This window comes from Rhinolophus sinicus, chromosome 11 (assembly GCF_057876585.1).
Source record: "Rhinolophus sinicus isolate RSI-liver-muscle chromosome 11, RSI-T2T, whole genome shotgun sequence".
Taxonomy (NCBI): domain Eukaryota; kingdom Metazoa; phylum Chordata; class Mammalia; order Chiroptera; family Rhinolophidae; genus Rhinolophus; species Rhinolophus sinicus.
In genome coordinates, this window is record NC_142511.1 from 26,312,672 (window position 1) to 26,327,463 (window position 14,792).

Below are 14,792 nucleotides of genomic sequence, written 5' to 3' on the forward strand. Positions count from 1 at the left end.
GGAGAGTCTTTTTTCTGACTTAACAACCCAAAGAAAAAAAGTCCTGATATTCCATTACTTCTCAGACTTTCCTCTCTATGCCAGGGAGAACAGCAGAGACCCCATCCTTTATTTCCTGTGTTCTCTGACCACCTGCCCATGCCTGCTGACTGTCTTGTAGCCTGAGAGACCAAATAGACTGACCTCTGGGTCTTTTTGAACCTCTGTACCATTAAAAGGCTGTTGGGAAGAACTCACTGTGAACTAAATAGTAGAAAAGTGGGTCCACGAGAAAAGGTAAGAGGATTTGGGGTAATATTAGGTCAAGAGGAAAAGATTCTAAAGGACTGAGAGCCTGGTGTTTGACTTCACAGTTTATATTCAGATGATGCTCATCTTGTGCCCACTGTTCTCTGTGCAAAAGGGGTTTTATTGTATACCACTGCCACCTTAACAGTGCAAAAGTGTGTAACTTGCCAAGAACATCCAATCAGTGAGGTTGTTATCTTAGTATGAGCCCAGCATATGTGACCAAGCAGCTTCCATTGGTGTGTTTGGAGGATAGGGGCTCAAGTCAGGCTGCTGGAGTTGTCCTTACTGCCACTCGCTGCCACCTCGCCTGGTGCTGGATGCTCCTGTACCCCTTTAAGCACTGCCCTTTCCACGGCGCTGGCACACACTCATCCAGTGTTGGGGCTCAGGGACTGTAGGTGGGGTGATAAGGAAAGTGAGAAGAGCAAAATCTGTCCATGACAACCTGATGGTGACAATAATCACATTTACTTGAAAATTGCCTGAGAATGAACTACATGATCTTGTGTAGCTATGCAAACAGATGCAAATATATGCAAATATGTGACCCTCTTAACTATTTTCTCCATCTGGTAAGGCCAGAAGGAAGTGGGCTCTAAGTGATGGATTCTGTCCAGTTCTCCCCTTGGGCTGAAGGGGTGGCTGGAAAAATATCTTTCATTCTCCAGGCCACCTTTCTCCTATAGCTGGGGTTTGGGGTGGGGGCTAAAGCACCTAGGTAGGCTCATGGTAAGCAATATACAGTAGTTTGATTCAGCTTGATCCACTGTGGAAAAGGTGGGCCTTCTCTTCCCTGTCCCCTTCTTCAGCCCAGCCCCTCCTATCCCACCCATGCCCAGACCATAATGTCATAACAAGACAACATTATCATATTGCTCTGGCTATCTCAATAAATGGGGAACTTTCCACATCCCTGAGCTTCAGCCATCAGTTGGAAAACAAGAAAGCTGAACTTCATTCACTTTAAGGTCCCTCCCAGAAGGTCAGATCTGAATGTCTGGAATCTACAATGGAAAAATATAGCAACAGGGCTGTGCTGTATGACTCACCACCAGCTGGTTGCAACAGAGAAAGGAGCGAGGGCTTTGAAGTCATACTGGAACAGAGAACTTGGTTCAAATCGTATGTTTTTCTGGTTCCTTTCAATTTATACTTGGACAAGTTGTGTAATTTCTGATTGGAGGGCCTTATTTTTCCCTTTTGGTACTTAACCTCTGTCTTCTGTACATGCATTCATATATACAACAGACATTCAAAACCCATACTTGGTGTCCAGCACTGGGCTAGGTTCTAGAATTTAAAGATCAGGAAGACATTGACTCTGTCCTTAAGAACCTAGCCTAGTGGGAGCAACACACAATGACAGAGGTTAAATAGCACAGGGGATAACTAACATACCCAAGATGCTTTGGGAGCACAGAGCAGGTGCACCTGACTCACTAACACAGCCTGTGGGGGACACAGTGGAAGGCTGCAGGTCAAGGGGTACCTGAGGTGAATCTGAAAAGCAAGTTTAGGTATTGGCTAGATGAAGACGAGGTAGGGAGAGCTTTCCAGTCCATGGAGCAGCCCCATGCAAAGGTACAGAGGCCTGAGAGAAGGCGGCTTGCTTTAGGGGAGCAGCTTGTCATGTACCATATGTGGAGCTTAACACGATTGGTAAGGCTGGAGGGGCAGGTAAGTGCCATGCTAAGGCTTGTTTTTACTCTAGGATGAGAGGGAGCCAGTGATATTTGGAGGAGTAATGTGGACAGATCGGCATGTTTTCAGAATCTCTCTAGTTGCAGGTGGAGTTGTTTTGGGAGGGCCAGGCTGGAGTCTGAGAGGCCCATTGAGAGGCTGGAAAAGCTAGTTCCCCCACTTGCCCCAGAGAAGGTGGATCTGAGCAATCCCAGCCAGCATCCCTGTGGACCTGAGCTGCTCCTCTGCACAACTGTGAGGTGGGGCAAGTCTACCTTTGAGGTCCCCCCACCTCTGCTCCTTCTTCATTCAGCTCCTCGTTACGCCTCAGCTGCCTGATTTTCTTCTGTGGCCCTTGACCTTACTTTTGGCAACATTTCTGATAAATTAACCTACCCTTAGTGTCCATTATTTAATTGCCCCTCTTAGAGGAATTTGGGATGCAGGCAATGTTTACCAGTGAGACAGACATCTTTAACAGCAGAATATGGCTGGGTGGCAAGGACTGAACTATGAGGCCTGCAAACCCCCACCCCATCCCCACTTGGAGTGCATGGGGGAAGTTGACTCCTGTTTCCCTGAGACAACTTCTGTGGTTAGGACTGCCAGCAAACACAGACAAGGCCTGGCCAATGTGAATGGGGCAGCCTGGTCTCTGCCTGAAGGACATGGCGGTTGGACACAGGATCTAGAAGTGGAGACCGTGTATAGCTGTGCACACATGCTTTCCTGGGTGCACCACATGAGACCCTGTGTGGTCTCTGCACTTCCTCAAGGGAGTGCTACTTTGCCATCCTGTGGCTCATGGCCAGCTCCTCGGCACTCCTCAACACTCGGTCACTTCTGATCCTGCTCGCACCTCACACCTGATTTACTGACAGTTACCCACAGTCATACTTCCTAGAGATCACCTAGAGCAAGAGAAGGAAGGAAAGGTAGAAATGCTGTATACCCATTGCCCCACAGCTCTCAGACCTCTGCCATTTGGGGGAAGATTTGAGGAAAGTCTATCTTTTTGGGTCAGAGGGAGCCTAGGAAGGAATGGCGATGTTTTTTCTCACTGTGTTTAAAGCATGGGAACTAAGTGTGTGCAGCTCCTGCCCCCAGTGCAAGTTAACTCTTGAATTTTAAACTGGAGTCTGGAAGGCAGGGATACTGGAGAAAGGAAAGGGAGCCAGAGCCTTCCATCAGCTGGGGGTTGGGGGAAGGACTGGGGACTCTGCGTGAAGACAGAGCCCAGGTTGAATATGTAACAAAAAGTGTGCAGAGCATCTCAGATGTCACTGTGCAAACAAATTCCCTTCAGTTTTGTTAAAGTGCATGTCCTGACTCCACAGCAGTTCTGGGGTGAGGCCTGAGAATTTGTATTTCCTACAAGCTCCCAGGTTATGCCAATATTATGACCCATAGCCTACACTCTGACAGGTAAGTGTGTAGAATATGTGGCATTAATCCATTTCCAAAGAGTTGAGGGAAGCTCAGAGGCCGCTGAGCAGACAAGTTCTCCACACTAACCCACCTTCCCACAAGGAGACTCCAGAAGATGCCATGTTCCCAGGGACAGAAAATCACAGGAGAGAACAAACGAGAAGAGCTGGAATGTGGTCATTGTAGGGTCCCTGGAGTAAAGTTAGGTATAATAAATGGAACTATAGAGAATCACTAATTTTTGCAGTCCAAGAACGTTTTATGCTTCTGCCCTAAATAATACTGTAAAATAGCAAAAGCCAGCCAACAGCCCACATTATCACCACTACCATGACCCCACTGATTGGCCTTTTATTTATTTATTTATTTATTATTTTATTTATTAGTTTCAGGTGTACAAAACAATGTAATAGTTAGACATTTGTCATTTATATCCTTCACACAGTGACAACCCTCCACCCCCGATCTACTACCCCTCTGACATTGCATACAGCTGTTACATTTCCACTGTCTCTATTCCTAATGCTGTACTCCACTTCTTGTAACTATATATGTATGTATATAAAATTATAGTTGACATTCATTATTGTTCAGCTTCAGCTTCAGGTGTACAGTGCAGTGATCAGGCATCTACATCATCCCTGAAGTGGTCTCCTTAATGAGACAAGTGTCCATCGTGGCCTCTCTTTTAAAGGAACATTTTCTGGTAGCTTCCTATCAAGCTGTCTGGGAGCAGATTCTGTTAGCCCTTTGGTCACAGAGCTAAGTGGAGACACAAGGACAGAGGTGGAAGGGTAACTCCTATCAGTCAAGTGACTCTAGGTGGAATGGCCCAGAAGGCAATGGACATTTTTCAATTGCCTGCAGTGCAAACTCTTCTTTAATACTAATTGCAGTGTATTTCCTTCCAGCTGTAACTCATTTTACAACTTCTACATATTTGGGTTCATTTAATCTTTATATCAGGTTTATGAGGTAGGCAGGACAAAAATAGTTAGTTACCTGTTTTTCTCAAGTGGGAAAACTGAAGCTCAGAAAGCTGGTAGGTGACACAGCTCAGAAGACGAGGACCCATGTCCCCAACTCAACCTGGTGTTTTCTCTAAACACAAAGGGAGCAGAAATGACCCTTGAAGTCCCTGATTGATGTCCGGGTATCCTGGAAATTGTCTACTTTGGTTTGTAAAAGTTATTTAAATTAAGATAATTCAAGAACTGGCAACAAAGGGCAGGGGGGATTTGGCAAACAATTCCTTAGTTCTACCACCTCTATTTCTTAATGTTAATTATAGTGAAGAACTTTCTAAAATGTGTATTTAGGCTTCTCTGTTTTGTTTTCATAGGGCCCTTTCATCCTCAATATCAAGTAATTCTCTGGCCAAATTTGGGTCTGGAGAGAAGAGAAGCTGAAGTGACAAGTTCTGACCACTAGAGGGACCCCAGGCACCAGCTATAATACAATTTTTCCACGGCAATTGATGCCTGAAATGGTACCCATTTGGGAAAATTTAGGTCAGATGAATATCTGGCTAAGGATCCCTTCGTTGTTCCAGAAATCGGGTCTAGAAAAGACCAGTTCTGAACCGGAGAACTTTAATTTGAGAATCCAAGCAAAGAGATTAAAATCATCACAAGGGGGACCCAGACACCAGTATTTTTGTCTCTTTCATGTAACATATTGTCATAGGGAGTGTTCTAGTTCCAAATATTCTGATTCAGAATATCTTGAATTGAGTCAAAAACTACTGAAGATCTCTTCCCGGCAATTCTGATGAACTGCCAATTTGAGGGAAAGCTGCTGGGCTGGTCCTGGCCATATCTTAATGCCCAGTGTTCCATTTTGGTGATTTGTTACTGTCCAGTCTCAGCTTGTGTCTTTTCTGTAATTGTGAACTCATAATTCAAATTAGTTCCATCTTCTTATTCTCTTCTATGGCACCAGTTCTTTTCTATCATAACAGCATTTGTAATTTATCTGTGTTTAGTGCTTGATCTCGGCTCTCCTATTTGTCTCTCAACTCCACAAGGACAAGGCTCTAATTTATTATATTCGCCACTCTAAAACAAGAACACCAGGCAGTGTGGAGAGCATTGTGTGTGTGTGTGTGTGTGTGTGTGTGTGTGTGTGTGTGTGTGTTTACATTAACAATAATGCCATAGCCCATCTCTGTAATGTGTAATCCAACTATAGGTGTTCTTTCCTAACATTTAGTCAAAATCGATCTCTGTGATTTCTTCCCATCTAATGTTTCTAGTTGTAAAACTACAGCTACACACTTTTCTAATGCTCATTTCACAGGACAACTACTTAGCTATATAAAGATATCTATATATTTTCTATATTTTTCCAGCATCAGTGTCCCACCTCCACCCACCCCTGTTCCTCAGACCCTCCTTAGAGAAGTAGCATGTCCTCTTGATTGTCATCATTTTAGCCATCCCCTTTCCAAGACCTCTAATTTGTTAGTGGCCCTTTCAACATGTAGTACCCAGAGCTGAGCTGTTGATTTCAAAACATGGCCTGCCTAGGGCAGGAGCAAGTGCCATAGTGTCCTCGCTTATCCTGTGTACTACATCTCTTGGTGCAGCTGAGTCTGCATCAGCTTTTTGGCCACCACACACACTCTTGAATCATCTTTAGCCTGTGGCCAAGTGAAACCTTTATTTATTTATTTAATCCTAAATTTTCTTTTTTCTTCTTTTTATAAATATTTTTATTAGTTTCAGGTGTACAAAACAAGGTAATGATTAGACATTTACACCATCACAAAATGATAACCCCTCAAGTCTACTACCCCTCTGGCATTGCACATAGCTATTACAATACCATTGACTGTATTCCGTATTCTGTACTTTACATCCTGTGACTATATATATATATATTTAATTATAGTTGACATTCAATATTATTTTATATTAGTTTCAGGTATACAGCACAGTGGTTAGGCATTGATATAATCTATGAAGCGATCCTAACAATAAGTCCAGTGCCCACCTGACACATTACATAGTGTTTACAACATTATTGATTATATTCCCTATACTGTATTTCAAATCCCCATGACTATTTTGTGACTACTAATTTGTACTTTCTAATCCCTTCACATTCTTTCCCATTCCCTAAGCCCCCTCCCATCTAACAACCATCAGTTTTTTCTCTGTATCTGAGTCTATTTCTGTTTTGTTTGCTCATTTATTTTGTTATTTAGATTCCACATATAAGTGAGATCATATGGTATTTGTCTTTCTCAGTCTCACTTATTTCACTTAGCATAATATCCTCTAGGTTCATCCATGTTGTTCAAATGGTACGATCCCATTTTATGGCAGAGTAATACTCCATTGTATAAATGTACCACAGTTTCTTTATCCAATTGTCTGTTGATGGGCATTTTGGTTGTTTGCATATCTTGGCCATTGTGAATAGTGCTGCAATAAACATAAGGGTGCATATATTTTTTTGAATTAGTGTTTTGAATTTCTTGGAGGAGTAAAATTTCTGGATCATAAGGTAGTTTATTTTCAATTTTTAGAGGAATTTGAAACCTCCATACTGTTTGCACCAATTTGCAATCCCAACAGTGCATGAGGGTTCCATATTCTCCACATCCTTACCAACACTTGTAGTTTGTTGATTTATTGATGATGGCCATTCGTACAGGAGTGAGGTGGTATCTCATCGTGTTTTTATTTGCGTTTTTCTGATGATTAAAACAATTGAGCATCTTTTCATATGTTTATTGGCCATCTGTCTGTCCTCTTTAGAGAAATGTCTCTTCATGTCCTCTGCTCATTTTTTAATGGGGTTGTTTGGTTGGGTTTTTTTTTTGGTGTTGAGTTGTATGAGTTTGTTATATATTTTGGATATTAACCCCTTAGCAGTTGTATCATTGGCAAATAACTTCTCCCATTCAGTAGGATGTCTTTGTGTTTTGTTGATGGTTTCCTTTGCTGTGAAAAAACTCTTTAGTTCGATGTAATCCCACATGTTTGTTTTTTTCTTTTGCTTCCGTTGCCTGAAGGAAGATATATCAATGAAAGTATTACTAAGGGTAATGTCTGGGAGTTTACTTCCTATGTTTTCTTCTAGGAGTTTTATGGTTTCTGATCTTACATTTAAGTCTTTAATCCATTTTGAGATTATTCTTAAAATGGAGTAAGAAGTTTGTCCAGTTTCTTTTTTTTACATATACCTGTCCAGTTTTCTCAGCACCATTTATTAAATAGACCGTCTTTATCTCAAATGTAAATTCTTGCTTCCTTTGTCATAGATTAAATGACCATATAGACATGGATTTATTTCTGGCCTTTCTATTCTATTCCATTGATCTATGTGTCTGTTTTTGTGCCAATACCATGCTGCATTACTATAGCCTTGTAGTATAATTTGAAATCAGGTAATGAGATACTTCCAGCTTTGTTCCTATTTCTCAGTATTGCCATGGCTATTTGGGGTCTTTTATGGTTTCATATAAATTTTTGGATTATTTGTTCTAGTTCTCTGAAAAATGCCATTGGCATTTTAATAGGGATTGCATCAAATCTGCATATTGCTTTGGGTAATATAGACATTTTTAACTATATTAATTCTTTGTATCCATGAGCATAGTATATGTTTCCATTTATTTGTATCTTCTTTAATTTCTCTCTTCAATGTCTCATAATTTTCTGAGTCTTTTACTTCCTTGGTTAAATTTATTCCTAAGTATTATTTTTTTAATTTTTTGTTTATTTTTATTTTTATATTTTTAAGATTTTAAATTAAAGTACAGCTAACATACAATATTATATTAGTTTCAGGTATACATCATAGTTATTCAACAGTACCCATCAAGATCTATACAGTGTTATTACCACATTATTGATTATATTCCCTACGCTAAAGAAGTGATCACTATGATAAGTCCAGCAACCATCTGACACTGTACCATGCTATGACAATATTATTGATATTTTCACCCCTTTTTATAATTTTCAATTAGAGTTTCAATTATTTTATGTTAGTTTCAAGTGTACAGCATAGTGGTTAGATATTTATATAATTTAGGAAATGATCCCTCTGAGTAATACCACCTGGCACTATTCATAGTTTTTACCGTATTATTGATTATATTTCCTATACTTTACATCACCATGACAATTTTGTAACTACCAATTTATATTTCTTAATAACTTCATCTTTTTCACCATGCCCCCAACCTCATTCCCATCTATCACCCTGATAGATCTGTTACCTGTCTGGAACCATGTATAGTTATTACACTATTATTGACTATATTCCTTATACTATACCTTATATCCCCATGACTACTGTATAACAACAAATTTGTACTTCATAATCCCTTCCCCTTTTCACCCATCCCTAACCCCCTCCCATCTTAAAGAAATCCCTCTAAGATTCCTTGTAATGCTGGTTTGGTGATGATGAACTCCTTCAGCTTTTTCTTGTTTGGGAAGTTCTTTATCTGTTTTTCAATTCTAAATGATAGCTCTTCTGGGTAGAGTAATCTTGGCTGTAGGTCCTTGCTTTTCATCATTTTGAAAATTTCCTGTCAATCCCTTCTGGCCACCAAAGTTTCTGTTGAGAAATTAGCTGACAGTTTTATGGGGGGGTTCTTTGTAGGTAAATAACTGCTTTTCTCTTGCTGCTTTTAAGATTCTTTCTTTGTCTTTAACCTTAGGCATTTTAATTATGATGTGCCTTGGTGTTAGCCTCTTTGGGTTCATCTTGTTTGGTGTTCTCTGTGCTTCCTGGGCTTGTATATCTATTTCCTTCACAAGGTTAGGGAAGTTTTCTGTCATTATTTCTTCAAATAGTTTTCAATTCCTTGCTCTCTCTCTCCGCCTTCTGGTACCCCTATAATGCGAATATTGGTAATCTTGATGTTGTCCCAGAGACCTCTTATCTCTTCTCAGTTTTTTGGATTCTTTTTTCTTTTTGCTATTCTGGTTTGGTGTTTTGTGCTACCTTATTTTCTACATAGCTGGTTCAGTCCTCTGCTTCATCTAATCTACTGTTGATTCCCTGTACTATATTCTTCATTTCCATTATTGTAGACTTTATTTCTGACTGGTTCTTTTTTATGTTTTCTATCTCCATTTTTATGTTTCCTAGCTCTTTGTTAAAATTCTCCCTGAGATTTGTGAGTACCCTTGTAACCAGTGTTTGGAACTCTACATCTAGCAGATTGCTTGTTTCCATTTTGTTTAATTCTTTCTCTGGAGCTTTGTTCTGTTCTTTTATTTGAGACATATTTCTTTGTCTCTCCATTTTGGCTGCCTCCCAGCGTTTTTTTCTGTATAGAGTATAGAGCTGCTATGTGTCCTGGTCTTAGTAGAGTGGCCTTATATGGTTGGTATGCTGTGGGTCCCATTGGCACAGTCTTTCTGGTCACCTGGGCCACATACTCCAGGTGTGTCTTTTGTGTGGGTTGTGTGTGCTCTCCTCTTGTAGTTGAGCCTTGGTTGATAATTGCACATCAATAGGAGGGACTGGCACTTGGGCTCACTTGTTCTGAGGACTGGCTTTGACTACAGTGGAAGAGTTGTTGTGCAGGTCCTACAGAGCAGGATCTGCCTCAGCAGGACTCTGGTGCCTGCCCAATCTGCCCCTTGGTTGTGTTGTATTGGAGGAGGCTGGGTGATGCTCCAGCTCATTTTGAAGCTGACCACTGGGAGAAACAGTCCCAGGACCACCTTAGAGGGGATCCACTATACCTCAAGTTCAGCCACAGCCTGTGCCCCACCTGGGGCCATCTGGCAGGAGCCACAAAGAAATCCGCAGATGGCTGCTGTCCATGCCATGCTTAGTTGTGTCTTGAGAGGGAGGCCAAGGTATGAACCAAGACTGGCTGCCACTAGTGCCGGCTTAGGGCTGCTCAACCAGAGGGATAGGATAGGCTGAAGCCAGATGCTGCTTGTTTGAGTTCCATGAATCTTTGAGAGATCCTAGGAAAGTCTGCAGCATGAGCTAAGGCAGGCAATTTGTAGGCAAAAGCCACTGGAAGTGCCTAAAAGTTGGGTAGGTTAGGGTCTCGACTTGCCAGGGCATGATGAATCAACAGTGGAGACTCAGATATGGTGGCCACCTGTGACTGCACACCGGGAAGGGGGAGGGCTCAACAAAGAAACAACAGCCACGCCAGCTCCTCCATCCAGGAGAAAGCCACCACTCCATGCTCTGTCCCAAGCCAGACAACTCAGTCCGTGCTGCGTTTCCAGCTGCTGTCCCAGCATTGGAGCCTAGAGTGAGTGATTCTATTGGTGAGTAAGTCTGCACATGGTCCCTTTAAGAGGAGCACCTGGAAGTTCAGTCACCCTCCATCTCACTCAGTCATAATCTCCATTGGTTTTCACAACCAGAAATTATGGGAACTTCTCTCCCCACCACTGAAACCCAGGGCTGTGGTGGGGCTGTGACCTCTCGCTCCTCTGGAGGGTGGGAGGGGGAACCTCCACAGCCAAAATATCCCTCCCAATCTTCAACGGTCACATGCAGTTGTGGGACCAGCCTGTTACGCGTCTCTGCCCCTCTTACCAGACTTGAGGTGACTTCTTCTGCACGTCTTTAGTTGTAGCGCTCTGGTTCAGCAAGATTTCAGGTGATTCTCAGTGATGGTTGTTTTGTAGTTTAATTGTAATTTTGCTGTAGTCATAAGAGAAGGTAAGCACAGTGTTTACCTACTGTGCTGTCTTGGTATCCCCTAAGTATTGTTATCTGCAATTGTAAATGGGATTATTTTCTTAATTTCTCTTTCTGATAATTCATCACTGGTGTATAAAAATGCAACCGATTTCTGAATATTAATTTTGTATCCTGCTACTTTACTAAATTCATTGATCAGTTCCAATAGTTTTTTGGTGGACTCTTTGGGGCTCTTTATATGTAGTATCATGTCATCTGCAAATAATGACAATCTTACTTCTTTTTTCCCAATTTGGATGACTTTTATTTTTATTTACTTACTTTTTTGTCTGATTGCTGTGGCTAGAACTTCCAGTGCTATGTTGAATAAAAATGATGAAATTGGGCATTCTTATCTTGCTCCTGATCTTAAGGGGAATGCTTTTAGCTTTTCCCCATTGAGTATGGTATTAGCTGTGGGTTTGTCATACATGGCCTTTGTTATGTTGAGATATATTTTCTCTATTCTCACTTTGCTGTGAGTTTTTATCACAAATGAATGATGGATTTTGTCAAATGCTTTTCCTGCATCTATTGATATGACCATAGGACTTTTATTTTTCATTTTTTTAATGTGGTGTAGCACATTGATTGATTTGCAGATATTGAACCAAACTTGCATACCCACTTGATCGTGGCATATGATCTTTTTAATGTATTGCTAAATTCAGTTTCCTAATATTTTGTCGAGGATTTTTGCATCTATGTTCAGTAGGGATATTGGCCAATAGTTTTCTTTTTCGTAATGTTTTTGTCTGGTTTTGGGACCAGGATAATAGTGGTTTCATAAAATGAGCTCGGGAGCCTTCCTTTCTTTTGGATTTTGCAATAGTTTGAGGAGAATAGGTGTTCTTTTCTGAATGTTTAGTAAAATTCACCTCTGAAGCCATCTGGTCCAGGACTTGTTTGTTAGCAGCTTGTTGATTACTGATTCAATTTTGTTTGTAGTAGTCAGTCTGTTCTGATTTTTGGTTTCTTTTTGATTCAGCTTTGAAAGATTATATGCTTCTGGGAATTTACCCATTTCTTCCACATTGTCTAATTTGTTGGGGTATAGTTGCTCATAGTATTTTTTAAAAAAAATTTTGTATTCTTCTGGTGTCAGTTGTCACTTCTCTTTCATTTTTGATTTTATCTATTTGGGTCTTCTCTCTTTTTTTGCTTGATGAGTGTGGTTAAGTGTTATCAATTTTGTTTATCTTTAAAAAAACAGCTCTTGGTTTCATTGATCTTTTGTATTTTTTTTCATTTGTTTGTTTTTAGTCTCCATTTCATTTCTTTGCACTCTAATCATTATTATTTCCTTTCTTGTACTCACTTTGGGCTTATTTTGCTGTTCTTTTTCCTGTTCCTTTAGGTGTAAAGACAGACTATTGATTTCCGATTTTTCTTGTTTCTTTATGTAGGTATGCATTGCTATGAATTTACTTCTTAAAACTGCTTTTGCTGTGGCACATAGGTTTTTCGGGTCATCGTGTTTTCATTTTCATTTGTCTCAAGATTTCTTCCTTGATCTCATTGTTGACCCATTCATTATTATTTTTTTTTAAGATTTTTATTATTAGGGAAGGGGAACAGGACTTTATGGGGGAACAATGTATATTTCCAGGACTTTTTGTTGGGGAACAGTAGTGTATTTTCCCAGGACTCATTAGCTCCATCCAAGTCAAGTTGTTGCTCTTTCAATCTTAGTTGTGGAGGGTGCAGCTCAGCTCCAGGTCCAGTCGCCATTGTTAGTTGGTTGAGATGCTAGCATGCACTCCAACTAACTGAGCCATGTGGCCACCCGGGAGCTCAGCGACAGCTCGTTGACTTCATTCTAGTTGCGGGGGGTGAAGTTCGCTGGCCCATGTGGGAATCGAACCGGTTAGTTAGAGCATGAGCCCCGTTGCCCAGAGCTCGTGCTCTAACTAACTGAGCCACCCGTCCACCCCCATTCATTATTTAATAGTATGTTATTTAGTCTCCATATATGTGTTTTTCAGCTTTTTTTCTTGTAATTGATTTCTAGTTTCATAGCACTGTGGGCAGAGGAGATGCTTAAATTAATGAGACTTGTTTTGTGGCCTAACATGTGGTCTATCTTGGAAAATGTTCCACGTGCACTTGAAAAGAATATATATTCCGTTCTTTGTTGTGAAAACTCTAAAACTATCAGTTAAATCCATCTGATCTAGTGTGTCATTTAAGGCCCCTGTTTCCATGCTGACTTTTTTGGCTAAAGAATGTCCATTGGTGTCAGTGGGGTGCTAAAGTCCTTTACTATGATTGTGTTATGTCTGTAAATATTTGTTTTATATATTTAGGTGTTCCTACGTTGAGTGCGTAGATGTTTACTAGGGTTATGTCCTCTTGTTGGATTGATCCCTTTATTATTATGTAATATCCTTCTTTGTCTCTTATTATAGTTTTTGTTTTAAAGTCTATTTTGTCTGATATAAGTACTGCTACTCCAGTTTTTTTCTCATTTCCATTTTTGTGAAATGCCTTTTTTTATCCCTCTACTTTCAGTCTGTGTGCGTCTTTTGATCTGAGGTATGTCTCTCGTAGACAGCATATGCATGGGTCTTGCTTTCTTATCCATTTAGCTACCCTATATCTTTTAATTGGAGCATTTAATCCGTTTACATTAAAAGTGATTATTAATAGGTATGTAGTCATTGCCGTTTTATTATTCATAGTTTTGGTCTTTGTTAGTTTATTTGTTTTCTGTTTTCTTCTGCTTAAAGAAGTCCTTTTAACATTTACTGTAGTATGGATTTGGTGGTAATGAATTTCTTTAGCTTTTTCTTATCTGGGAAGCTCTTTATCTCTCCTTCAATTTTAAATGATAGAATTGCTGATAGGGTAATCTTGGTTGTAGACCCTCATTTTTCATTACTTTGAATATTTCCTGCCTCTTCCTTCTGGTCTGCAGTTTCTATTGAGAAATCAGCTGACAGTCTTATGGGAGCTCCATTGTGAGTAACTAGTTGTTGTTCTCTTGCTGCTTTCAGAATTCTCTCTTTGTTTTTAACCTTTGTCATTTTAACTATGATGTGTCTTGGTGTGGGCCTGTTTGGGTTCATCTTGTTTGGGACTCTGCTTCCTGGGCTTGTATGTCTATTTCTTTCACCAGGTTAGGGAAGTTTTCTGTTATTTCTTTAAATAGGTTCTTGATTCCTTGCTCTCTCTCTTCTTCTTCTGGTATTCCTATGATGCGAATGTTGTTACACTTGATGTTGTCCCTCAGAGCCCTTAAACTATCTTCATTGCTTTTTATTCTTTTTTCTTTTCATTGTTCCAATTTGGTGTATTTTGCTACCATGTCTTCTAATTCTCTGATTTGATCCTCTGTTTCTTCTAGTGTGCTGGTGATTCCTTCTGGTGCATTTGTCATTTGAATTATTGCGTTCTTTTCTCCACTTTTAACTCTTTTTTTCCCCTAATAGTTTCTGTGTCCTTCTTTATACTTACTATCTTTTTGTTGAAATTCTCACTAAGTTCCTTAAACATTCTTATAACCAGTGTTTTAAACTCTGTCTCTGGTAGTTTTGTTTCCTCCATTTCATTTAGTTCCATTTTTGGAGGTTTCACTTGTTCTTTCATGTGTGACATGTTTTTTGTTGTTGTTGTTGCTTCTATTTATCAGGTAAATCTCATATATCTCTCAGTCTTTGCTAGGTGGCCTTATGTAGTATGTGCCCTGTGCAGTCCAATTGTGCAGTCTT